The following is a 27,973-nucleotide window of genomic DNA, read 5'->3' on the forward strand; positions in this document are numbered from 1 at the left end:
AAGTAAGAAAAATGATAAAATAATATAAAAATACACATATTGTGGGGTGGTGGGTGTGGGTGTGAGAGAGAGAGAGAAGCAAGAAAGAAATGGCTCTCTCAAACATTTTAGTAACAGGTATAGTCAGCATTAGGACACATTTTGTTGGTGAGGGGCTGCCAGTGGCTGTTTTTTCTGCATCTCAGATGTGGTGATCCTAGTCGCCATGCCCCACAATTTCTAACACGTGGTTGCTTCTAGAAACCCAGTTGTTTCCCCCATTGTCTATGCTAAGGATTGTGGGTATCTTTCTGCCAGAGGTGAAAAGAGTAGGACTGAATCTTCACTTCTGCCACCCCAGGGAGAATTGCCCATTTAGGCCTCAAGAAGGTCAGTGGTCTGTACTTAGCAGGCCCTTAAAGACCCTTGTTATGAGGAGCAGTTGCATGGTGTCCCCACAAAGACCAGGGAGAGAATTGGAGGGGTTCATCTGGCCTCAGGGTGCCAAGGGAGGAAGGGGCAAAGCCAAAGATACAAAGCTATTTCAGGTGAGAATGGGGTGGTTCTGGACCTACTGCCTGTAGCAAAGAGGCTGTTGTGACTGCCTGTGCTGCAGGGGTGCCTGGGGAAGTCGGAGGATAAAGGAGATAGAGGTGTTCAAAAAACATATGGTCTGGTCTACAAAAAAAGTGTAGATTTGGGGAGCTGTTTGAGCCTGCAAAGAACATGAACAAACCCTGATTTTAGGTGGCTGCTGGGAGGGTTTTTTTTGTATGAATCTACTTCACAGAATCTACTTTAGAGACAACGTCACTATGAAAGAGTCAGCTGCATTTTATTCATCTTTTTGCATCACCAACAAAATGAGATCAGATCAATAGCAGAGATCTGATTGCAGGACCTCTCTTTCTGGTGTTAATGTAAGAGGAAGAAGGAACATGTATTCTGGTCTTGATTCTAAGCTGCAGCAAAGCTGAGCTCAACACAGCTCTGAAGGTGAGAGGACATAGGGGATGGAGTGGATGCTAATAGCTTTTACCTGTAATAAGTGGTATGCTGTCTATATATGCAATGCATGCACTGAATGCCCAACCAGTTGTGCACTGTCCAACTGAATCTGGCCGACAGGATAGTTGTCTGGCTCCTGAACGTGCAAATAGAACCAAATAGTCTTCTGCACAGCATAACCTTGCACACACTATGTGTGCGAGGTCACACCACATGAAGGACACCATTTTGTAGGTCATAACTTTTTTCCATGCCTTACTGAAAATGTTACAGCACTCTACTACCTGTACTCTAAATTAAGCAACTTTAAATTTGCTGTTACTAAGGGTCAGTGATTAATTTAATGATTGAAAGGTTTTAAAATGTAGTTGATTACATTTACTTTCCCAAGGATTGGGATCGGGGAGTGGGGAGAGAAATGGGTGTGTAAAGGAGAAAAACTGCCATTAGCAGCAAAACAAAATCTTTCCTTCTTTCCTTTATTTGCAGCAGTGCTTGTTGGAAAATACCATTTCCATTCTGCTCGAAATGCTGACATTTTTCAAAATTTGCTTTTGTTTCAAATCGGAATGAAAAGTCAAAATGCTGACATTTTCTGTGAAATGGAAATTCTGAAACACTTTATTTCAATGATATGGTTTTGTTTTGATAATGTCAAAACATTATAATATAACATAAAATATTAAATATTTATTTTATTATATTATTTGAATATTGAAATATAATATAAAATCAAAACAAAATAAGGCAAAATGGTAATAAGATTCTTTTTACCATAAGATACTTTAACCATATCAAAAATGAAATGTTTCTACTTTCTCCTGTCAAATTTTGTTTAAATCAACATGTTCCTGCAAAACATTTAAATTTCATGAAACAGCATATTCTGACAGAAAACTGCTCCACTGGAAAAATAGTTCTAATTTGCGGTCCACAACCTACTAGTACCTGCAATTCTGTTCACTACAAAAGATATGAACATTTGTTTCATTGAGGAAAGTCACATGGGCTCCTGTCTTTGTTATTCAAACTTAGTATATTTGCTTTTGGGGGGAAGGGGGAGGGATTTCTTTCAGTAGTTTTTCCTCCTCATTTGCCTACAGTCACTATCTGCATGTTGCTTCCCCGATAGATTTTAACTAACTTGTCACATTTGGTGTTCTGGCTGTTAAGTATTAATTGTTAATTTTAACCAGCTTGGAGTTGTTCAAGCAAATGGAAAATGGCATTTGTCACCCAACTTCAGAAGAGACAACTCAGAGACTTTATTTCTTTATTACCAATACTTTCAGTAAATAATAGTAATAATAATAATACTTTCAACAAATTCAGAGAGAATTGATCAACATCAGTTATATAGGGACTGATTTTTAGAAGTGTTGAGCACCTACAATTCTAATGAAAGTCAGTGAGAGCAGTGAGTGCTCAGGACTTCTAAAAACCAATCTGATACACTCCATTTCTCCCTTTAAGATAATATTTTCCATACAATTCACAATCACTTTCTGACAGACCTAGATTTTTTTTTTTTTCAATTCCTTGGAGAAAATTACTTGTTTGCCAAGCAACGTTACATTTTAAAATGATCATGTTGATTGTAAGATTTCCTACTCCCATCTTTTCTATTGCAATTCAAAATGGTTTTCATAAACTTAAAATCTTTCCTATGCTGTGCTTTTTGACATCTTCCTCGGTTACATTTAAAAACGCAACATACACGGGGAGGACAGAGAATAGATACCGCAAAGCAAGCATACTGCTAACCTATTTTAACTTTATAACTAAGATGGAGTAATTCGACCACTTTAGAAACGTAGGACATAAGCCTGGAAGGGATCTCCTAGATCACCAAGTCCAGCCCCTTCCTATCGCAAGCAACCTATCATATAATTCTGTTTGCAAACTTATGAAGTTCCATCTTAAACTAGTTAGTTTGTTTGCCCCCTGTTGCGGAGTGTGGGGGAGTCAGGGCCCTGCACCCCTCTTCCCGAGATTCACTGCGACTCTCAACCAGCCAGTAAAGCAGAAGGTTTATTTAAGGACAGGAACACAGTCTCAAGCAGAGCGTGTAGGTACGACCAGACCCCCTCAATTAGGTCCCTCTGGGAGGTTCAGGGAGCTTAGACCCCAGCTTGGGGTTCCCTGCATTGCACCACCCAGCCCAAACCGAAACTAAACTCCAAACTCCTCCTGCTGCTCCTCTCCTTTGTTCAGTCTCCCGGGCAGAAGGTGTTAATTCTCCCCACCCCCGTTCCTGGCTCAGGTTACAGCTCAGGTAGCTTCCTTCAAGGGAAGTCCCCCCCTCCTCACTGCAATCCCCCTGCAACATTCCCAGGTCAAATCTGCCCTGCTCCCTGCTCCGTCACACCCCCACTACTCCTATTGGAACAAATTTTAGCTAAAAAGAGAAATAGCGAGTAGCTATAGAAAAGTTCATAACTGCAACAGATACTCTCAGCAAAAACTAATAGCAAGATAAGATAATATCTGTGGTAAAGTCGGAATAAAACACACAACACATGGTACCTAGAGGTCTGTTTTGCCCACAAGATCATCCTTCATCTCCATATATCCATGTGTGATTTTATATATATATATATATATATATATATATATATATATATATATATATATATATATATATATATATATAATATATGCGCACACACACACACGTATAAATATATGTGTAATGAACATATTAATATAAAAATATTTAGTTACATGTTATGTCTCAACAACAATAATCTATTTTTTCTATCACAAAATGAGTCATTTTAAGAAAGAAATGAATTAGTAAAACAGCTATCCATTATGTCATTGTAATTTAGTTTTGTAAGATGTATCGAAGAACACAGACCATTTCCATAAAGGTCTAGATAAGTAGAGAAATGATTGTACATTCATTCAATTCCCATTACACAGCAACTACGTTACAGAGCTTGGAGTTAATACAAAATTGGTTTTATGTTTATTGGTCCTTTGAATCCTTAGAGACTGTAAACCTAAAAATTCAAAGACTGATTTTTTTTTTTTTTTTAGTTTGAGCTACTTGAATTTGATTTGATTTAGATACCCATCAGGGGAACTATAGTCAAGTGCATCTTGGGCTTTGAAAGTAAAAATATTTTCATTACTGATCTAGTCTTAGTGGAAATGCTACATGATTTTTGGCACTCCTGTTAAATATATAGATATATGAGAGACAAACAATATGAATGGATTTATTTTTTTCCAGCTTCATTTTGTACTTGTAGTACATAACAAATAAATTGCTTAATGTGACCTACTACCTAGTGTCATCATGTTTATGGCAGTATAATGGAGATCTAAGACCTCTGCCTGTTTAATGGGAGCCCTATCCTGCAATCATACAGTTAGAGGTTAGATTGCCATCTTTTATTCCCACAATTACTTGCGGGCACAAAATTGCGGACTCAAAATGTGACTCAATTACAAAAATTAGGCATTAAATCAGTAGCGATTGAGGGTGGAATCTCTGGTCTAGTACGGAACAGAAATAGAGCATTTACAGGGGAACTTGTAAAGACCAAAGCTGTATTTAATTGTAGATCCTTTAACAATGGAAAATGACATCTGGATGGAGATGAGAGATCTGTCAAATATCTGTTGTCTGTGTCCATATATGCCAGCAAAACAATTAGTCCTTACAAGGGTGCCTGTGGATAGGAGATCTCCAAAAGACAGTGATTTCTAGAATGATAAATGAGCATTTACAAATTAAGTATTTCTAGAGGCATATGTGAATAAGGAGAAAACAGCAATATCCCTGCTTACTAGGGAATGTAATGAATGGCTAGTATACCTAAAATGCGCTAAACCAGCCTGATTCAGCGCTAACTCTGCAAAACAGTGGAGGATTGCTAGACAGACATATAGCCAAGAGACACTGCAGCATTTAGCATGTACCCATTATGATCTTCATGGAAACTTTTTTCAAAATGTGGCAAATCCCCTCTCTCTCTCCTTTTCCCATGCTCTCCTACTGTACAATTAATGTCCATTTCAAAATAGCGATGACTTATTCCAGACATTTCTGTGGGATTATTGCACTTCATGGGCAGTGACACATTCAAGGCATGTAATAATCCCCAGAAACGCTCTGCCTGGAGCATCTTATTGCTAAATTAGGGCTGGCACTATGCCACTTTTCCTTCTCAGCAATGAACCAGCATGGACACATTAAAAGAAATTGGGGGGCATTCGAAGTGGTATGCAAAAGCAATAAACTGGTGCCATTTTACACTTAATACTGTAGAACCAGAAAATTCACACTATCCCACAAAAAATGAATCTCTGATTTTATTGCCCCTACCAGCTGACTACTGCTTTGCTTATGGCCAGATTTAAGAACTTGATCCTATAATGTGCTGATCATTCTCATTTCCTATTGACTTCAGTGTGAGATGCGGGTGCTCAGCACTTCTTCACAAGGAGTCTCCGCACCTGGCAGAATTAGGTTCTAACTCAGTGTCTGTTGTATGCTGTTGGTTCTAAAGGCAACTCTTATTCAGTGTTCAGACAAGTGCAGATCTCTACCTGGCCCCAACATCGCTGCTGAAAAACCCAGCCAAAGTCTGAAGACACCAATCATCTAAAAATGATTTTATCAGCAATCCAATATGGTAGGCGGGAGCCACACTGAGGACACACATGCACCTGGCTCTTTCTCAGTCTTTTTCAGGAGATCTGAGAAATAGTTGGGATACCCTTCTGGGTTAACCCCTTCAGTGACTCCCCTTAGTTCTTCTCTTCCTCAGTTGGCTTCTTCCATCTAACATACTATATGATGCAATTTCCTACATAGATCCTTATCTGATACCTAGTGTTGATTTTTTTTTTTTTGGTGCTTATATCTAAAATGTTGCTTGTTTGCCGTACCTGTAAAACACAAAGGGCCAAATTCTACTCTGTTCCCCCTCAGCAATCCAATGATGGGATTATAAATGAGCCTACATCAGAAGTCTTTATATTATAAGCCCTTCAGGACATGGATTATCTCTTTTCTGTGTTTGTACAGCACCCTGTACAATGGGATGCCAATATGCTTTGAACACTACCATCATATAAATATTTAATCATAATAAAAGATAAAAAGAAGGCTTCACAAACTTTCCATGACAGCAGTAAGGTGCAAGAAAACTACTTTGGGCCTTGACCATACAGGCCTGTGCTTGAAAAAAATAAAACTCTCTGGGAACATTCAGTCACTCAGGAGATCCTATTTTGCCCTTTTAAATGTGTTCAACTCCCTGATAAATTAGTAGCATAACCCACAGTAGCTTTCAGATGGCTAACATCTGGGATATTGCATTCTGATAAACCGCTCATCTTTTTATATCTAAATTTCTTCCATCTCCCAAGACAGTCACTCTGCCAATTTGTTATAATTCTCTTGCCTGAATACGTCCTCTTTCTCAAAAAAAAAAAAAAAAAAAAAAAAAAAAAAGTCTATTCCAGAACATCAGTGTTGTCTTTGGCATATCTGACAAGCCTCATAAAAAAAACTGCAACTGCTGCATAACGGACCAACCAAACTTCTCCATGCTGAAGTCTCCATACAGCTGGAGAAGGAGCAAATATTTTACTCTTTGGCATGGATGTGAAAAGTATGGACCAGGTTTTAACCACACACACACATTTTTAAGGTTATAAAGTGGCCCATTCTCTCTCACAGTGGTTCTCCTTTTATATCTAAAATTCATAAGAACGGCCATACTGGGTCAGTCCAAAGGTCTATCTAGCCCAGTGTTCTGTCTTCTGACAGTGACCAATGCCAGGTGCCTCAGAGGGAATGAACAGAACAGGTAATCATCAAGTGATCCCTCCCCTGTTGCCCATTCCCAGCTTCTGGCAAACAGAGGCTAGAGACGCCATCCTGGATCATAGCCATTGATTGACCTATACTCCATAAACTTATCTAGTTCTTTTTGATCCCTGTTATAGACTTGGTCTTCACAACATCCTCTGGCAAGGAGCTCCACAGGTTGACCGTGTGTTGTGTGAAAAAATACTTCCTTTTGTTTTAAACCTGCTGCCTATTAATTTCATTTAGTGTGTTATGAGAAGGAGTAAATAACACTTTCTTATTTTCTCCACACCAGTCCCGATTTTATATACCTCTATCATATCCCACCTTAGTTGTCCCTTTTCCAAGCTGAAAAGTCCCAGTCTTATTAATCTCTCCTCATATGGCAGCGGTTCCATACCCCTAATCATTTTTGTTGCCCTTTTCTGAACCTTTTCCAATTCCAATATATCTCTTTTTTGAGATGGAGCGACCACATCCGCATGCAGTATTCAAGATGTGGGCATACCATGGATTTATATAGTGGCAATATGATATGATTTTAAAAAATCCCAAAATGTTGGCACAAAGCTTTCCTCCATTATATTGTCTGGGGGAAAACTTTAGAGGATACTACAAAACCATCCACACCATTTATGTTCCATCTCGAGTCCTGGATTTGACCCAGTCTTTGACTAGTAGTATATGTGTAGCTTCCCACCCATTTGGGTGAGTGATGCGAGGGTATATTTTGCCCCAGTGAAGAGGAACACTCAACAGAGCTCAATGACTAGGTAAAGTCTGTGTGTGAGTACTCTAGAGAGACCGAGCCCACCCGCCAGTACACAAAGGAATGTTTACTACTGGTCTGCAGGTCTTAGAATCATAGAATATCAGAGTTGGAAGGGACCTCAAGAGGTCATCTAGTCCAACCCCCTGCTCAAAGCAGGACCAATTCCCAGTTAAATCATCCCAGCCAGGGCTTTGTCAAGCCGGGCCTTAAAAACCTCCAAGGAAGGAGACTCCACCACCTCCCTAGGTAACGCATTCCAGTGTTTCACCACCCTCCTAGTGAAATAGTTTTTCCTGATATCCAACCTGGACCTCCCCCACTGCAACTTGAGACCATTGCTCCTTGTTCTGTCGTCTGCCACCACTGAGAACAGCCGAGCTCCATCCTCTTTGGAACCCCCCTTCAGGTAGTTGAAGGCTGCTATCAAATCCCCCCTCATTCTTCTCTTCTGGAGACTAAACAATCCCAGTTCCCTCAGCCTCTCCTCATAAGTCATGTGCTCCAGACCCCTAATCATTTTTGTTGCCCTCCGCTGGACTCTTTCCAATTTTTCCACATCCTTCTTGTAGTGTGGGGCCCAAAACTGGACACAGTATTCCAGATGAGGCCTCACCAATGTCGAATAAAGGGGAACGATCACGTCCCTCGATCTGCTGGCAATGCCCCTACTTATGTGCTGGAGGGAAATTCCCTTCCCTTTCCCTCCAGCACATATTACAGTGGTTTATAGAGGATGGAAGGGTGAGCAAGACCAACCAGAAAGGATTAAGAATAACAGAAGGAGGACCTGTCCAAGAAAGCAAGAGGGGAAGAACTCAGAGAGAGCTCCCATAGTTCCTCTATTGCATTAGCTGGTGCCCCAGTTAAATCCTGTTCAATTAGGCTGAATTATGGCCCACTGCCAGCATCTTTCCATAGAGGGAGAAGAAGAACTGCTCAATTTGTCCTTCCCTCTTAAGGAATGATTGTTGTCCACTGCTGTGGATAGTTAAAGTGAATGTAACTTGATCAGAGTTTTGGCTTTCAAGAAACCTTGTTCCCATGGTTTCCATGTGCTCCACATCTGCACTGTGCGCTCTCTTTGTGGTATCCCAGGTGATGTTCTTTCAACAACATTTGAATGTCATTAGTTTCAGAGAATCTTATAGGCTGGGACCACCCCGGAGCTGGGTAGAACTAATTCATATTCCAGTGACCGCCTTAAGACTTCAAGATGGGAACTCAGTTTAGTGGTTTGTGTGTTGTTTAAGAAATTAACAGCTTGCTGTTATCTTCTTTTATACATTTCTGCTATTATACAAAGCCATCCCCAACCATTGACTACGTATCTGCCTACACCCATTGCCCAGCATGGAAAACTATTAGTTGTGCATGCATTTCCCAGCAAAAGCCCTGTGGTCACATTCTGAAGCCTGGGAAATAGCCAGCCAAGGATATCGGGGTGTTGGACAATTTGCCTTAATCTTTGTTGGGCAAAATGACTGGTGCTCAGCATTCCTTAGAGAATGTTAGACTTTACCTGTGTCTCCCAAGAATCTTCACCCCTTAGTACAGTGGACTAGGAATTCAAGGTATACATTCTGACTGTTTCATTGACTCCTTAAGCTACTGCATAAACGATGTTATACATTGAAAATACCTCATCTCAATGTAAACATGTTTGTATGAAAGCCGGAGGCCCCAACAAATGCTATTGCCACTGAAGAGGGGACACTAGGGACAATGACCACACTGCACCTAAAGCCGGGGGGATGTTGTCCAGGCTTGCCAGAAAAAGGCAGTAATGCTTTATGGTGGGGAAGGGGGGAAACAAGGTCAGAAACTGCTGCAAAAAGGTGGGTGGTGGTCAGCTTTGCAGCACTGACTCACCCCCTGGGAATGTAAGGGCAGAAGGCTTTAAAGGTGCAAGCCCTGGCATTGAAAACCCATTTCTCCATGCAGCAACAACAACATGGCAGGGGTTATCAATTGCCAAACTTCCACATCATGCAGGATTATGAAGTTAGTGAGGGTATTTGTGCCACAGTGTTTAAGCCTTAACAGCTCTTTTCCTTCCAAGCACTTGCCTGGGGTGGATAATGGCATAGTGGATGTCCCGTCTTGTTTTCAGTTCAACAGTGTGCGGGGGCTTGCACCAGGAGCTAGCAACAAACTCAAGTAGATGGCGCTGGTACTATGGAGCCGTGACTTATGAGGTTGGCTGTGGAATGCAGATCCTGGGCTTTGGGCAAATGGCTCACTTATGAAGAAAGCTGTAAAGAGTTCTTCCAATTTCAGGATGTGTAATGCTGGTCACCTATATGGCTTGCAGGAGTCCTTGACAATGCTTGCATAGTGCAAGGGTCAACTGAGTTCATTTGGGAGGATGGGGGTTCACCTATCAAACTTGGGGGGTGACATGTTTTTGGGCTGCTATACAAAAGGCCATTGGAAGATGTCTGGGAACCCAACTGGGTTTAAGGGGGGAGGCAGCCAAGCTAATTGCTGGTGCCTCCTTGTGGCAGATGTCCAATGCAGGTACTCCAAAGGGAAGGCATCCAGTGACCAGATAAATGTCCTGATAAAGGACTTAAAAAGGAGGGGCTGGTTAAAGGAACAGAAAGGTGGAGGGTTTGGGGCTGCTATGGTTGGAATGGCAGGAATCCTCCCCCCCCCCCCCCCCTTCGTGTAGCCCACCTTAAAGGTCCCAGCAATGGATGTGCTGGAAGGGGGAGCTGATAAAAGCCCCCTGGATAATTTATGGAATAAACATGGGGTTACTGCACTGTACACTTTTATCTTCTGGGTAGTCCCAGACATCTAATAATAAAGTTGTGGCCTGATTAGATCCATATCAAGTGTCTCCTGTCCTTCTTTTGGTATAGCTGGACAAGGCCAGTATCATTCCACCCCAGCAATCCAGGATCCTCCTTCACATGAGTTAAAGTGCCACCTAGTGGATTAGGACTACATAATCGACAAAGCAGTTTCCTTGGTATCCCTTTTTTTAAGCTCCAGAAAGAGTTGAATTATTTCTGGCATAGGATATTAATGGATAAAAGGCATGTGAACTTTAGTGATCAGACTGCTGCATAATATCCCAGTGCAAAGAAGAGCAAGGAGCATTTTTTTTAAAATGACATACCTAGCCAAGTAGGGTCTGTACTTTGTTCCTATATTTCTGCTGGCAGAAATGCTGCTATAACATTTTAGAAAGCCTCAGAGTTTTCAATTTACTGTGAATTAGGTCTGGATCAAGCTATCATTATGCTATTTAAAAAAAAACAAGATTCAGGAGAAGGAAAACATTATGGCACATACTATGCAATCCTAAGATTTGTTTGTAAAACGTCAGCGTCTTGGGAGCCATCTTCTTATGTTTTCCAATGAATAATTGTACTCTATAATTAAGTCTCTGTGAAACATAGAATATTACTTTGGAGTATACCTCTCTCATTCTTTCTCCTATTTCTCTGATTTCAGTATCGCTTGATCACTATGGTTATTCTTGGGATCATATGTTCAATTTTTAGTCATATTGAGTATATAATATTCTGAATATTTTCTCAAAGGAGACGCTCCAGGGCTATTAAATGGCAAGTACTTTTGCTTTACAGAAATGGTGCTTGACACAATTTTATTTTACATTCCTCACTAAATAAAAGTTAAGAAAGTAAATTCTGAGCTAAAAGAGCACAAGGTTCTCCATTACCATGGTGATGAGCATGGTATAAGTGCCTGGAGATATATAAGGTTTTAGAGCTATTTGCCAGTGGTCAAGATTAAGATATCTACTGGGTAAGTGCAACCCTGCTAAAGCCCAGCAGATTTTTTTTTTATTTTATGTTAAAAGTTCCAGCTATTTTGTTGTGGTAAAGGGAATTCATCAAGTTGCAGAGTTCCCGAGAAATTCAGTGACTGAACAATACACAATTTGAAAAAGTATATATATTTAGTTTATCACAGACTGTGGATCCAGGGCCAGAGCACAATCTCACTTGTACCAATGTAAAGCAGAAATGGCTCCATTTAAGTTAATGCAGTTACACTGATGTGAGATAAGTACCTGAATATTCAAGACCAGCCACCTAAATAGTATGTAAAAATCCCATAATTACAATGAAAGATGAGCCCTTAATTGCAAGTGGAGGCTGGTGACATCTGAAAGTGGTAAGCAAAACTGACGCATGAGGATGCATGGTCAGAGCCAGTTCAAAGAGCATCTGGTAAAGATCATAGTGTCAAATTCATATGTGGGCAGTCATTGCCTATGATAAGGAGCCTCCACTTTTAACTACGATCCTATGTGCCAATTTGCACAAACAAATGCAGGTTTTGCACATACACTTTAGGTGGCTGCTCTGCAAATTGGGCTCTTATGTCTGTCTTCCACTACCGTGCTGTGTCAGGCATGTTCATAGAACTTCTGGCTATTTTTGAGACAATTTTATATATAATATATAAATGTGAAAATGTTATTCAGGTTTAGTCCACATAGATGCATACAATGTCCAACTGCATGAAAAGCACAACTATGTTCTGGTGTGTTAAAATAAAGGGGCACTACTATACAAATCAGAACATTTAGAAAGAGAGCAAAAGACAAAATAGATGCAAAGCTCAGATAACTGGTGATGAACATGACCATTGGAAGGATTTGCAACAACAATTGAAAACATGCAAATTTTGCCTTTTTTTTTTCTTTTTTACTAACTGAAAATTCAATTAATTCTGACTGTTTTTACACAATTTTTTTCAAGTGTGAAGTGTAGTAAGAAATTCACAGGACCACAATAAAATAACCTACATTGTTTACTTTGGTCAATTTGTCTAATTGCATTCCTTTGTTGAGAATTCACATTTCAGGTTGCTTTTTACCCTTTAGTTAATAGTACCATACTATTCAAAGATGTAAAAATCCATTAGCTCATTGTCTGTCACCCAGGAAGTGCAAAATTTAGCTTCCTCTCAGAGGACACACCAGATACTATATGCAGTGTAGTTGTTGCCGTGTTGATCCCAGGGTATTAGAGAGACAAGGTGGGGTGAGGTAATAGCTTTTATTGGATCAACTTCCTTTGATGAGAGAGACAAGCTTTCAAGCAATGTGTCTTTCCTTTCCCAGACCTGAAAAAGGGCTCCGTGTGGCTCAAAAGCTTCTCTCTCACCAACAAAATATGGTCCAATAGAAAATATTAACATCTGGTTTGACAAGGTAGGTGAGGTAAACTGATACTATTACATTGGGACCTCGTCAAAAGGTCCAAAAGTTGATGTACTAACTACATTTATATTTACCAATATATAGTATTAATGCAATTCACACAACATTAAAGCTTTCTCCTTAGTAGGTGTAATATGAACAAATACCATATGAGACAGTATAATTTCACTGATCCACAAGTCCATCATCAATGCCTCCCAAAGGCTATCCTGTGTTCAGAGGTCTACCCTTTATGCCCACTAACAAGGATATTTTTAAAGCAATTGAAAGTCCACAGAGATGGCCCTAGTTTTTGTGTTGCTTTTTGTATGTAGTTCCATCTTCCAACGCATCTGCAACTGGATCCCCTCAGCATAGGCACAAGGTGGCCTGCCTCTGATCAATCTGCAGGCCACCTTCACATCTGATATCTGGGGACCAGACAGAGAAGGAAAGGGAGCATACAAGAAAATTCAGTGTCCTTCTCACCTCAGATTAAGTATTCTCAGATGCAAAGGCTGACCAGCTCTGCAGACAAGAGCTGGAAGAGCCAAATCCTGCAAATCAGGACAGCAATTAGTCAATTATTTGCCAAGAGAGAAATGCAAAAAATGCATGGGTGCTGGAACTGCGGGTGCTGCCTCACCCCATGGTTTGAAGTGGATTCCATTATACACGGGGTTTACAGTTTGGTTCAATGGCTCTCAGCACCCCCACTATACAAATTGTTCCAGCATCCCTGAAAAAATATATACATTTTTAGGGGGGGGAAAGATGACTCTCTCCTTCCCCACCCCCCACTGGGAGGAGGTGGTTAAACAGGGACAAAATCTGGCAACTGTGATATGCTACAGGCTTCAGTCTGACTAACTTCCTTTCTGATATGAACTGACCAAATTAATTCAGCTTGTCCATACTCTTCCTTTGCCTGGACACAGCATTGCAGACTGCTGCTTACTGCTGTTGTATCAATCCTCATTGTCTGACTGACTGGCAGACTGTTCAAATGACTTAGTCACATTTACATTAAATCATGAAGGTCATCTGCACTGGACTGGGGATCAGGGCCGGCTCCAGGCACCAGCGGACCAAGCACGTGCCTGGGGTGGCAAGCCGCGGGGCGGGGGGTGGCCTGCCGGTCACTGTGGGGGCGGCAGTCAGGGAGCCTTTGGCGGCGTGCCTGCCTGCAGCAGGTGCCGCAGCTTCGGCGGCAATTCAGCGGCGGGTACGCCGAAGCCGTGCTCCCAGCGGACCTCCCGCAGGCGCGCCACCGAAAGCTGCCTGACTGCTGTGCTTGGGGCAGCAAAATACATAGAGCCGCCCCTGCTGGGGATGGAGGACAAGGACTAAGCAGGGAAATGGGGATGGAGCTCTTGCTAGTGCAAATGTGTCATACAGGGTCCTGTGTGGTTGTAAAGGTCAAAGAGCATAAGGACACTTTGGGGCATCTAAATGCCAAGTTAAAGAGAGAGTTGTCTGTGTAAACAATTTCCATTCAGCTGAAGCTATATGAACCCTTGATTTTTAGTACAGATTGTTCAGTATTCAAATATACTGTAGCTACTTACTGAAATGCTGAAAGGCCCTGCCTAGCAACTTCTCCTGTCTAATCCTTTCACTCTCCGTCAGCTTGATCTGGGAAAAGAATTGTTTTATGTGTTAAATGGACATCAGTTTTGACAGCGTTCGGTTAGAGTGGGTCTCAGGACAGATAGCAGCAAAGGCAAAAATGTTTCATAGGAAAAGTTACCTCATAACAGAGAACTACACAGCGAGGTTTGTAGTTAGATTTATGTACTGAGAAATCAAGTAATCACTGATGTTTCATGCAAGTGTCTCCAAAGCTTGGATTTAACTGGATCATATCAACTGAGGGAGAAGAAACAGATGTATCTCCAGAACTGGAAAAAACAGGGCAAGACAGGAGTGCAGTACAGGAAGAAATGATGTGTGATGCACATGGCATCTGATTTCAATATGACTCCCCTCCTCCCTCCTTCTCCCTCCCTCCCCCCCCCCCCCCCCGCTTTGAAAATGTATCTGGAGTATGCTGTTTGTTTTAATGTCCATGGATTACTTGATTATTAAATTAAACATGACCTCTGTGTTCCTATTGACTTGGGAAAGAATTGCTGCTTTTGTAACATTATAAATGGAGTAGTTGAGTAGATTTACAACCCATTATTCAAATAATTCTTATTATCTTCAAATGTTATGCCAATAGGTCTGGCACCTCACAATAGCCTCGTGCCTCTATCGTGAGTTAGCTGAAGAATGTTGAGATTTTTTTTCTTTCTGTCACTCTGGGACACAACCTCTTTACCCTGGCCCCCATCTATTTCTCATTTGGTATTTTGGACGCTAGTTGTAATTCCTTGGACGGCATTGCAGTCTTTGAAGTCAGAAAAAGAACATATCCTTCCACATGATCAATAGGCATTTGGCCATCAACTCATCACAGCACTATTTTTAAAAATAATTACAAAAGTTTCCCGAGAGAGAGAGAAATGAATTCCTAAATGGTCGGGGATTCATCAGAGGACAGTGGGATGAGCAGATTAATTGGAATAAGACCTGTATCAGACTGTTGCACAGTAAAATGCTTACATTCTCATTTTTCTGTGTTATAAAGCTTAGAATTTTCTGCAGTAACACTTCAGGGGCCAATGACAGGGATCCCATTTGTACATTACCATTGGGCAACATATTTGCCTTTCTTTTAGCTTACTTTTTCTTTTTACCAGTGGTAATCCAAGATAGTGATACCCCCACATCTTTATCCATGTCCAGTCCTGTAATGCCAGACTTTAAGACAATTAATTCTGAATTGCATGCAAAGTCTGAGTGAACAGGTCTTATACAAAGGATCTCCACTGAGACTGGGGAAGACGTCATCCTCTCTAGAGGGGCGCACAGACATAGCCCAGATTCTAATAATCAAAGGGTATATAGAAAATTAAAATGTAAATGTGGAATAAGAAAAAGAAATGGAGAGAATGAAGATGAGAATCCTATTAAAAAAATCTCAGCCTTTGATGGGGGTTAGAGAACAGGGACTGAACAGGGAACTTTTTCGAACCTCGAATCCTTGCTAATTTAGATTCTCTTTCACTAATTTTGGCTCTAGTACTGCATTCAGATGTGCACATCAATTCAGTGGAGCTCTGCAGGAGCATAGGGGTCCTTCCTTGCATAGGGGATTGCAGGATCAGGGCCTTATTAAGTGGCAGACCCAAAAAGGTTCAAAGATCTGGTTCAAATAACCAACTAGAAATTTCAGTGTTCTTTCATTCTTCTTGAGTCTAGAAATCAGTCTGGAAATCTCATGACAATGGGCCTTATGGTTGTTCTTGATTCAGTTCAGGGAAAAAATAATGCAAGAATAGTGTTTCCTACCCTATTTATGTACATCAAATTCTGGTCCAAGCTAAGTGCAGGAAGCCTAGAGGTGCTCAAAGATGGAAAGATAATTCAGTGTTTTCAAATTTTGAGTTTTGAGATTTGTCGGAAGGATATAATTGGTTTATTTTTAACCAGGCCAGTTTACCCAATTGTGAATTAGGGAACTCCTTTATTCTATTTATTGAACTCCCATTGAACCTACCAGGAATTCTGTGGTTAGATGGATAACTAGATTGGGTCCTTAGATGTTCATTGGTAATTCTTAGACTACAGCAGCAGTTATTAGCTTGAAGAATTGTGTGCCAAAGAAAAAAATGAAAATGAAAAAAAAAAAAACAATCACAGCAAATCATTTCAATTCTAGTCAATACTAATAGCTTCATTCTTTGTTTTACTCCTGTGTGTGAAATTTGTATCCAAAGGACAGTCCATAAGGTAAATGCTGCCATCTAGAGAAACGTAGAGAGATGCTGTAAAATTTGCTTGGTGATATTTTTGTTTTTCAGGGAGCCTCAGGAGCAGCTGATCAGAGCTCCTTAAAATTAACTGCAGTGTCAGGGATGCAATCCTTTGGAATGCCTCTCTGCTATCTGTTTACTTTGAACAGCTGAGCAATTACAATAGAATTTCAGAAAAGCAGGGAGAGAAAAAACTGATAAAAGGGTGTGTGTGTGTGTGTGTATGTGTGTGTGTCTGACTTTCTCTTGGACTCTTAAAATTATTTCATGACCACAAGGTTGTGGGGTTTTGTGTTTGTTTTTTAAGAAAAGGTTTTACTTTAATTTATCATGTTTAGAAGACGAAATGCAAAAGGGATTTGCAATATTTTCTATGTATTGTTCGTCTTCCTCTTTTTTTCATGGTACAAAGCCGCTCTGTTTACTCTCCAAGAGGTTTTGAAAGAAGTGGGATTGCAAAACTCAAACATAAAAGCCAAGCACAAAGAAACCACTGAAAATACCTGAAAGACCAGAAAGAAAAGTGGGGATTTACCTTGTCTCAGTATATTATATGTGCAGATATATCAATATCCCAGTGTGTTCAAAGAATGAGCCATGCATGCTAAGCCTGAATGGCAAAATGAACTCTCATGGATACCTTCAAAACGCTGTTTGCCGTTGCAATTTTTTTAACACAACTAGGATTACTCATTATGAATTACTGAATTTGATGAAGTTAATCATTTGGGCCCCAATCCTAGAAACAGTTCTAAAGATGATTAACTTTTCTCATATGACCTGTCCCACTGATTTCACTAAAACTCCTTACATGCTTGCAGTCAAGCACACAAATAAGATTTTGCATGTTTTAAGTTTTTTGAATGTTATTGAATAAATGGTTCTTTTTAGTTTACCCTTCAGATTATAAAGGGTATAGATGATCAACGTTCTGCTATGAACTCATAATAAGTAATTAAGTAATTTTCCAAAATAAATGTGTGCAATATTCTTAAATACTAGTAGACTTGAAAATAGCTTAGATGCTTAAATAAAGGCTGTAGTGCATATTGGCATATGGGCTATTTCCCACCTGGAAACACTCTGAACCTAGTATTTTGTATGTAAAACCTGTTCTGCATTGTGTGTTTATTGTAAACTGATTGTAAACAGTCAAGCGAGAGAAAGAACAGTTCTACCAGACACAGTAAAACATCCTGGAATGGGGAAATAGTTTCTCTTTTCCCCCGTACCTTTTCCCTGGCCCCCATTGCTGTATCATGATCTAAAAACCTAGATAGATTGACTTGCTGTTCTTTTAGAAGTAGTGTTAGGGTTTTAAATCCCAGGCACAGTGTCATAAATCAGAAAGCAGGAGTGTTTGTTAGTCATTTTTGTTTTAGTGACTAGGAAGCATCAAGTCTGAAGTTATGATACAGGAAGCTCAAGTCTCTCTCTTTACAACACAACAAAGACAATATGTTGTTTAATGTATTTTCCCTCTGGCTGACGCAGAGAATTGGAGATGTAAAATGTAGATTTCACAGTGCTGCAAAGTTCTGTATATTATAAAAAATATCACAGATGCTTGAAAATGATTGAGAGCTTGTTAGTTTCCACAAACACCAGCAAACTTTCCAAGAAGAGAATTACAAATTCCCCACAAATACTCAAAAAATTTCCCTGAGTCCATGCTACTGTCTAGCATATGGTGCTGTGCATAAGAGCTTTTACCCTATTAGAATGCCATGATGATGCAAATAAAACCCTGTTTTCCACACAGGATATTTTTGCTCTCCTTTTGATGTACTTATTTGCTTTGCCAGATCCTGTTCTCTTCTCATATGTCTTCTACTCTGAATGATTCATTTGTTTATTATGACAAGGGACAAAGGCATCTCAGGACAAACAAGAGATGAACAAATCAGTTCAGATAAAATAAGAACTGACTTGAACCAAACCCAAAGCAAACTTTTTATGGGGTTTGGAAAAGTTAGTTTGCAATTTCCCCCATTCTTTATTTTCAGTGTCATGTGCTTCTGGACATTTTGCTTCCTCCCAGGACTGAAAGTACACAGCAGTAGTTGTTCTTGTGGCGGCAAACTCTAAAAATTCTTTGCTTTGAAAGATGGTTTTAAAAGGAGTGGTGATGGTATCATTAGTAAATAACTTCTTAAATATTGATTATTATAATGTGCCCTAATATCTTATGATGTAACTTGTAAACTAGTAAGATTGAGATTTATGATTGTACATTGAGAATTTTTGTTGCTGTTTGTGTTTATTTTTAAAGCCTGAAATTAGGCTCCTAAATTATTGACTTAATTTGGGAGCTGATGGGCACTCATTAAATTTGAAAATCAGGCCATTTGCGTGGGTGCCAAAATATGGCCTTGGGCATTCATTTAAAAAAAATCTTGGCCCTAGTATATTAGGAGAATGGTAATGACAGTAGCCAAGTTAAACAATGAATACTGGAATCAAATGTCAGTAAATTCAGTCCCCTCCACCCATTTTAGACTGAGTTTGCTGATTGTTAGGTTGAACTGCAAGGCCCATCTCATCTCTTATTTTAGGCAGGGGGGATTTTCAATGGGCTAATAGTGGTGTCAGCTTGGTGGAGGAGCTTAAGTTTCTTTTTTTTTTTTTTTCTGCCTGAGATGATATGCATTGTGAGAAATTAGGGGAGCCTGTTTACTTTGTTTGTTTTGTGTAATTGTATATTTTAAGTAACTTGGGACAGGCATCTTTATTCTATAGCTAGCATAAATTGAAGGAAAGCATATCTTTCTATTGTTAATCATTGGATTCTGGTAGTGGCATGAAAGTAGCCATACCTAATGAAAGATTCTGGGTAAGCTAGTAGATAATGTTGCTGCTCTTCATGTCAGAGATTCTAGGTTCAAATTCTGTTGGAGTTGTATTTTCATTCAATAATTGTATAACTCTGGTAATGTTTTTTCCTTTTAAAAAAGTAAAATGAATGATGGCAATGTTTTCACCCATATCACACACAATGGTAGTGTTCAAAAATATTAAATATTTACAAAAACAGACGAGTTAGAAAAAAGTCAGATTTGTTTACCAGTGACATACCAAGAGCCACTTTACAGAAGGGTTTAAATGGCCAGCTTAATAACAGTATGTTATATATTTAGTACCTTTCATCCAAAATGATCTCCAAGCACTATGCAAACTACATATACTGGAAAGATATCATCCCCAACTAACATGTTGCTACTGCTGGGGTACAACATGGCAGCTGTTTAACTGAATAGCAACACTGGACAACAATGTAAGTAGGACATGAAGAAGGATATGGTTTCCAATTGAAACTGCAGAGAGAACTGAAGTACTGCAACAGAACATGCAGACAGTCCTCGACTTTACGACGTTCGACTTAAGACGAATGGCACTTACGACATTTCTGATTCAACTTATGACCATTAGTTTTGATTTTACGATTCTCAGTCCCTCAATGGAGTGTACTGTGGTTCCGATTTACAACGTTTCGACTTACGACACAATTTTCAGGAACCAATTGTGTCGTAAGTCCGATGACTGCCTGGTAGTTGGAATTTGCTGATGACATGAGGTGAACACTCTCTTATTTTTGCAACAAATGCCATAAGATCATATGTGGTCAGGACCTTGGTTTTACATTGTCTAAAAGATGATGCTGGCACAGCACGTTGCCCCTTAACACTGTTCCAAAGCATTGGGTTCAGTATTGACTCAAAGGTAAGTGTTCCAAGAGATCAAGGCCAAGGGCTTATTTCCAATTTAGTCTTAATCATAATTTGTTTAATAGCTACTCTGATGAAAACTTGTTTCTAACTTGGCTCGTCTTCTATGGCTATCTTACTCTTTTTGCATATTGAAACTTTCTGCCTGTGCTAGTGTCCTTGATAAAATATAAACTGCATCATTTAACAAGATTATTTTATCACATCAGATGCTGTATAGCACAGAATGACACAATAGGGTCCTTCCACCCATCTAGCACATCTGAGAGAGGAGTGAATTGTAGATAGTCTTCAAAGATTCTTCAGTTCCACCTTATAAAAAAAAATCAATAGTAAATTTCAAAAGAATATGCATCCCCTTTGCAAACAAACCATTTTCTCCTATATCTTGAGCTATGCCCCCCAATCACTCCCAGTCTTCATTGTCTGCTTTGATTGTCTAGTGACCTGCATTTTCCTTGTGTTTGTACTGTCCATGTTTAATATTTGGTTTTCATCTATCATGATTTTACCCTTCTCCCAAATGATAAACTCTGCATTCTGCTAATAGAAAGAGCTATAAAAATTAACCAAGCTAACTTTTATTAGCTTGTTTTCTTCAACTACAAACATGGTGAGACAAGATGCACCCCTGACCTGACCTCTCTCCTCATTGACTCATGTCATGTGACAGGTCAGACAAATGCCAATAGATAGGTATTGCTGATGTCCAAATGCCATTTTTTTTAAAATGAGGCAATATCTTTCACCTTTCATGGGTGTGGATGGTCCTAAGAACAATATAACTGGACAATGTAGCAGGATTTCAGAAGCCCACACAGGAGGGGTATCTTCTCCCTCCCATTGTGCTCCTCTGAGCCCTGCTTTGTTATGGCACCCTACCCCACCTGGCAAAGTGATTCTTTGGGGATGGGGTGGATGGATACTTTGCAGCATAGATCCATTGGCCATTGTACCCTAGGAAGCAAAAGCACTAGGTATACAACGCCTACTTCAGCCCTGTTGATAGGGTAGCAGCTGTAAAGTAGGTCTACTGCTGCTTGGTGGGTCTCAAATTACTTGCAGAGATCCCCAGCACCCGGTTCCTTTTGTCAAGTTGGCAATAGACACTGGGAATAGAATTTGCCTCTTAAAGTAAGAATATGTAATAATATTTTGTTACTTAGTAAGCACTTCCTCCTAATTATTGTCAGTATATTTTAAATAGTATAAACCAGCGGAGTCTTCAGGCTGCTCTAACAGAGCAGAAGAGGACTGGCCTGCACAGAGTTGCCCCAGGATCAGGGGAGAGCAAAGACAATCATTAAGCCACATACAAACTCTGACTTATGCTCTATGCAGTTTAGCCTAACCCCAGAATCTGGCCCATAATGTTCTTATTGAAATTGTGTAGCATCATGATGTAAGTTATTTCTCAGGCTCCTCTTTCAGAGCATAAAAGGAAAAGATGTTCTTTCTTCTTACAGAGTAAATCTTTCTCATATAAATTTGCAGAAAATGAAGAATAATACAGGAAGATTAATGCAGGCAGGAAACCTCCTTCACCAAAATGCAGACCAGCTGCCAAATCCTAGAGTTCTTATACATTCCATTCTCCAGCACAACTCCATGATGCAAAGGGGAATTTTGCGAGAGTAAAGACTTCAGGATTTGGCCCCATATTCTTTTTCAAAATTTACAAATGTTCATGTAGAAATATCAACCATTTTTTACTCTGAAAGGTGGAAAATAAAAGCACAATTAAGGTTAGCAAGTCCAGAAATTATTACCCCTAATTAACAGAAAATTCAAAATGACACTCCCCAAACTATAGACTGCTACTCACTCCCAGAGAGGCAGACAAAAGCAGCTAAATTCTTGCATGTAGGCAACCATTAAGAAAAATCCATTTCAAGTCAATAAGAGATCATGCTTATTCAGATATAGGCAAAAACAGATAGGAGAGTATTTTCCCTAGATGTGTGTGAACTCCAGTGGGAGAAATGTAATGTGCCCATTGATGAAAACAGTCTGCTGTTTCTTGCTTCTTTGGAAACTCTATAAACCAGGAAGTTTCAGAATATAATTTTTGCAGTAGACGTTATCTCAGTCAAGGTTAATTGATATGGGGTAAATCTGCATATCGGTTCATAAGGTAAACCAATGATAACTTATTACACATGATCTATTGCGAGTTTACAAACTTGTTTAACAAACTGGTCTGCAGTGTACTCATGTGCTACCCTGCATGTGTAGCTTGCCCAGCAAAATCTTGGAATGAACATGGTAAACAAAGATCATTTTAACCTGTCTCAGAAATTAAAACTGCATCCCAAAGATGCCCAATTTTTTTGCCTCCTCTACTAAACTGGCAAATGCATGTATCTATTAGGATTTATATAAAGATGGCTTCAATTACATGAGTTTATATAAATGCAAAATTGGCATAGTGGTTTAAAGCCTTTGGCCAAAAGATCTAAAGATACAATACTTCCGTTACCAAATGGCCCTCTTCCCCAGTTCCCCACTGCCCCGTTGGTCCCCCCAATGTTGCCAAATGTATCTGTAGTTTGATGGCATCTTTCCAGAGAGCAATGAACTGGTCAGATCAGCAACCAACTTTTTATCCACTGACATACAGACTGACTGATGGAAACTTCTAACAGCCTTAAGACTTTAAGCCTTGGTACAAGAGTTTACATCAGACCCTTCACAGAAGGGGAAAGCCATTTAATCCTAGAAACAGTTAAAACTTCCCACAAGACAAAATAAACTACCGTGGTATAGAGTTTGTCTATTCTATTTATTATTTCTAAACAATTCAGTATGAAAGATAATAAACTTAGATGTCTGCATGTTTTCTCTATTTAATCTGGCATCATCAGTGAGTAATGGTACTTAAGTGATCTGCTTCAGCTGGCAAGAGTTTTATTCTCTGCCAACCTTTGCTTGTCCTGTAAGTGTCATTTTGGTTGTGGACTTGAGAATCATTGTGATCTCATTCCATTGTACAAGAAAGATGAATGAAGGACATGGTGGTGAGTGGGGCGAGGAGGGGAAAATGAAGTCAAATTTTCATTTTGTTAATCTGTTTTTAAAACAAAATAAATGCTTGCCTAATTTAAGTTGTGGGTGATTGCAGGTCAGGGCCATAAACAAGTGTTTTAAAAATTGAGTGATTGAAATTGTTTTCTTTTCTCCTTTTTTATTTTCAGTATCTTATATGCTTTTTAAAATTAATACATTGAAGAAAAAATATTCCAAATGCCCCCATACTTTAGCTCACAGCCTACATTTTCAAAAGTTGATCTAATTCTATTTGTGCCATTTAATTTTAAAGTAAACTGTGAGCTTGTTGCCCAGAATACACTCATGCTACCAAATAACTCATGTGATTTCAAATCTCAATGTACACAGTGAAGCCTTTTCATGTTGCTCTTCAACTGAGAAGTCAGCCTAATGGTGAGCCTATCGCTTGGGTACTTGAGCTCACTGCCAACATTTCTGTTCATGCATGCAAAAATCTCTTGCACTCTGCTGGTTACTGAGCAACCACAACAACACTGCTGCACTTCTGTATTAAGCCTTTACTCCTATTGTACCCAACTGGGTTTTCTTTTTCACTTTGCTTATAAAAAAAGAAAACATCCATAAGTCAAGCTCAAAGTTTTGCTTTCCAGTTAGGGATTTGCAGTGCATTTTATATTCCATAAATCAAGAAACTCGGTAAATGCATACCATTTCCTATAAGGTACAAAGATGTACAAACATTACCATGAAATCATACCTTGTGCTAAATGCTAATTAGAAGCAGAAGGCTCATTAGATGTGGATCTGATCAATAACTGTGCAGTCATTTTTCAAGGTCAACAAATATACACAGATGAATGAAACTTTTAAAATTCTTAAGTGCTATATTATTAGTCATCCACATTCAAGAATGACAAAGCCCCAAAACCGCTTACAAAATTCACTATTTACTTTAGTGTATAGTTTAAAATATAGCTACGTATCATGACTTGAAGACCAATTTAACAGAACTGTCCAATTTCTGACATCTTAATTCTCACCCACAAGAAATAAAAATATGTCTTAGATAAAGAAATCACTGTCCATTTTTTAGAGCTTTTTGTTTGTTCATTTTCACTCAGTCTAGGCCTCATTTACCACAGGATTTGTGTGGGATCCTTCTGGAGTGCCTCGGAGTTGTTAAGTGACAATCTAAAAGCCGATTTAGGATTAGCTAGCTTAACCAGGTGAACTGAGGGTTTCACTTTGATTGGGGAGAAAAGCTATAGCTGTGCTTGGAAGTCCATATTGTGATACTGAAGGGCTTTATCAACATCCTGAGAGGAGTGCATTCAGAATAGGTGATGATGAGAATCTCACTAATCAGTGAAGGATTATCTGAGGCTCAAAGCTATACTGCTTCTAATTCCTTCTTCATGACGCTGTTCATGCACTGCAAAATGATCTAGTGCAACACCAGAAGTATAAATATTAGATGAGACTCTTCAGTATCTTAATTAGCACTTTCTGAGGGAACTGGTAGATGAGCAATCTGAGATAATCAGCTGTAAAAACAACGCAGAATCAGTGCAAAAATGACAGCAAGAATTAAGACAATTTCAGATTTACAGTACCTGATCTTATGTCCCACAGCATACATATCATTTATCATTTTTAAAAGTAGTGCCAGCATCAGCTGTGAAGCTATATCATTGCCTGGGTTTACCACTTGGTGTCACATTATTGGCAGCTAATCAAATGGCCGAAGACAGTGATATTGCATAATTCTTTATTATTAAAGTTTATGGAGCTATGCATTTACACACCTCCTCCACTAGAAGAATTGCACTCATCAATGACCCTGGATGGTCATTTAAAAATAGGATTCATAGTACTTGGTGTGCAGCAGAAGAAAGGAGAAATATTATGATTTGTTAACATCTGTTGGGTTTTTTTAAATGTATTTAACACAGAGTAACATGTCCCTAAAACATGTTAACAACAAATCAAAATTACCATTTCCTGCTGCAAATGTGAAAGACTCCCAGACCCGGCCTCTCGGTTAATGGCAATTTTCCCACACCATAAGCAGATATTTTAATCGTCCGCACTACAAGTTCTTTTATATTATTAAATGAAGAGCTTCCCTAGTGCATTTCACTGGACACGTTGTCAAAATGACAGAACAAGATATCTTTAATTCCCTAACATCCAATTAGGTCCAGTATCTCCAAGACCACCAGCAGAGCAGAGGATCACCTCCTGTTACTCCTTATGTTGTTTCATGTCTTCAAGCCTCCACAGGTTCTTACCTTCTCACCTTTTATAGACAATGCTGTCCAACTATTGAAAATGCTTCCAATTCTTTACCAAAAAATATACATTCTTTCTTAGAATTCTTTCTTAGATCCCCTTTCTTACTAGTAAGTAATGTATAGAGTAAAGATGGATCCAAAATAACCTCTCAGACTTGAATGCCCCAATATGTGAAGGAAGTTCGGATCCAGATTCAAATTTTGCAGCACAAGACCATTTACTGAAAGCTTCCATATAATGTCTGCAAATATGCAATGGTTATTCTGTTTTTATTTAAATGATGCTACTTTAAAAAAAAATAGGTTATTTTACTCAGAAAATTTCATCATCTTATTATCAGATATGTTCAAATTAACAATCCAAAGGAAGACAATGTCAAAATAATCCCATGAATGAAGAGTTTTAATTTAAGATTAATGCTGTAAAATTGTACTTTTGCTGTCCATATAAACCACATACGCCTTCAAGTGAACTTACAATATTTTTGTGAAAAAGAAATAAACATTTTAGAAGCTTGACATTTTGAACACAAGTAATGTATTTCATTTTAATGCTGTTTTCAAACCGGATAGCAAAATTTTATCTCCCTCTTTCCACAGTACCAAGAAAGCATCCATCCAGGTAGACTTCAGATACCATGTCGGAGGGCTTCCATTTCTATCACTCCTTCATGATGAATGAGGTTCTTCTTCTAAACAAATAAGCACTTCAGAGGGTTACCCTTGACAGGGCTGTTAATCCCAGGAGTCTGCCTTATCACTGTAGAATTCAAGGGTTGAAATTGTACAGTATCCCTGTACTGCCTGGCTCTTACACTGCTCTGGCACAAAGTTGGAACATAACTATTCTACATCTTACATATAAAATCATGCTTAGTGCTTCTGTTTTGGTGCACTCACAGATGGAGAAGCTAATTATCCTAGTAATCTATGCCCCTTTTAACATTTGGCTTTATTTCTAATGCAGACTGATGTTTAATAATCAGTATCCCTCTAATATGTTGTTGTTTCCTTTTGTCCCTGGGTGAAGTCTCTCTAGCTTGCCTGAGTCCACTGGATTCTAGACTGCAGGTTAGAATTAATTTTGTTCATCACTAAATAGCAAGGCTAGAGCTGGGTGAATTTTTTTTTAACTGAAATATTTTTTTCAGCAAAAAATGCAGATTTGATGACAGAGAAACATTTCATGAACTCATATAGATTCTGCCATATTGTTTGTTTGAAAAAAAAGTTTTAAAAAATTCCAAACAAATCAAAACATTTTTGAAATTAAACCTTTCAACTACTTTTCAATTTGAAATTTCCTTTAATTTTTAAATCATTATAAAATGTTAGAAATTGAAACAAAAGATTTTTTCGTTTTATTTTTTGATTCACCAAAAATGTGGAAAAGTTTCTTTTCAATTTGCCCCAAAATTATTAATTTTTTTTTAGATTTTTCTGACTTGCCAGTGGTCTGAAGAATCCATTATTTGCCCAGCTCTAATTGGCACAAGTTCTGATCTCATTCCCCTGGTGCAAATGAGATCAAGAAGTGGCCCATTAGGCATAATAGGTCTCAAAAATGGAAATTCTCTATCTGCCTCCTTCTCCAAGAAATGCCCCATCAGATTATCTTGCACAGTGATCGTTGTGTTTGGTATTTCTACTAAAATTATATACCATCATCCCTGGTGTAACGCTAATGATTTTAGTGGACTGCTACTGGGGAGGACTTTGCCCCTTTGTGTATCACTGAAAGCTACTATTCAGCATCCTTTCCAATGACCTCCCTCCCTCAACCCCCACCTCTCCACAAAACTGTGGCATACCCACAAGGGTACTTTGAAAATAATGAGTGCATGTTTTTTCATCCCAATCAGAATCCTTGTCCCTTAGAAGGTTTAGAACAGGCAAGTGACATCAGCTGTTGTTTGAAAATCAAAGCATAATGTGTTTTCAGTTTATAAATGATAAAATATTCAAAAGCACAGGCTAATTCTAAGGAGTTGGTTACCCTAGTGGGTATCTGGAGCTGTTTGTTCCTTTTATCTCTGTTGTTCTGTTCCCCTCCCACCTCCTTTCTTAAAAATATAATGCAAAGAAAATGTAAATTCCAATGCCCGGGGCTTTGGAAAGATAGGAAGGAAAAGGATAATGCCAAAAAATAAATAAATAAAGGTGGTGGTAGTGGTGGAGGGGAAATAAAAAGTCTCTCTTGATATGATCCTGATAGTTCCATTCATTAGTTTCAGTGCTTGCCCATCAAAAGGATCCCTAATCCAGTGTGTTAGCTTTGTTAGTCTCCCTAAATCTTAATAATTTTGTGTATTTA

At 39.1% G+C, this 27,973-nt stretch overlaps 1 long non-coding RNA gene across 2 annotated transcripts in view; it reads left to right on the top strand.

Moving 5' to 3' along the window:
- The window catches only part of LOC112059824 (uncharacterized), a 111,580-nt gene extending 84,720 nt beyond the window's left edge, over positions 1-26,860 (top strand). For both annotated transcript variants that reach the window (XR_010601288.1, XR_010601289.1), the window contains one exon: positions 26,260-26,860. This is a non-coding gene — a long non-coding RNA (uncharacterized LOC112059824). The remainder of the gene's footprint in view (positions 1-26,259) is intronic.
- Positions 26,861-27,973: the final 1,113 nt, after the last annotated feature.

The sequence above is a fragment of the Chrysemys picta genome, chromosome 5 (assembly GCF_011386835.1).
Source record: "Chrysemys picta bellii isolate R12L10 chromosome 5, ASM1138683v2, whole genome shotgun sequence".
Taxonomy (NCBI): domain Eukaryota; kingdom Metazoa; phylum Chordata; order Testudines; family Emydidae; genus Chrysemys; species Chrysemys picta.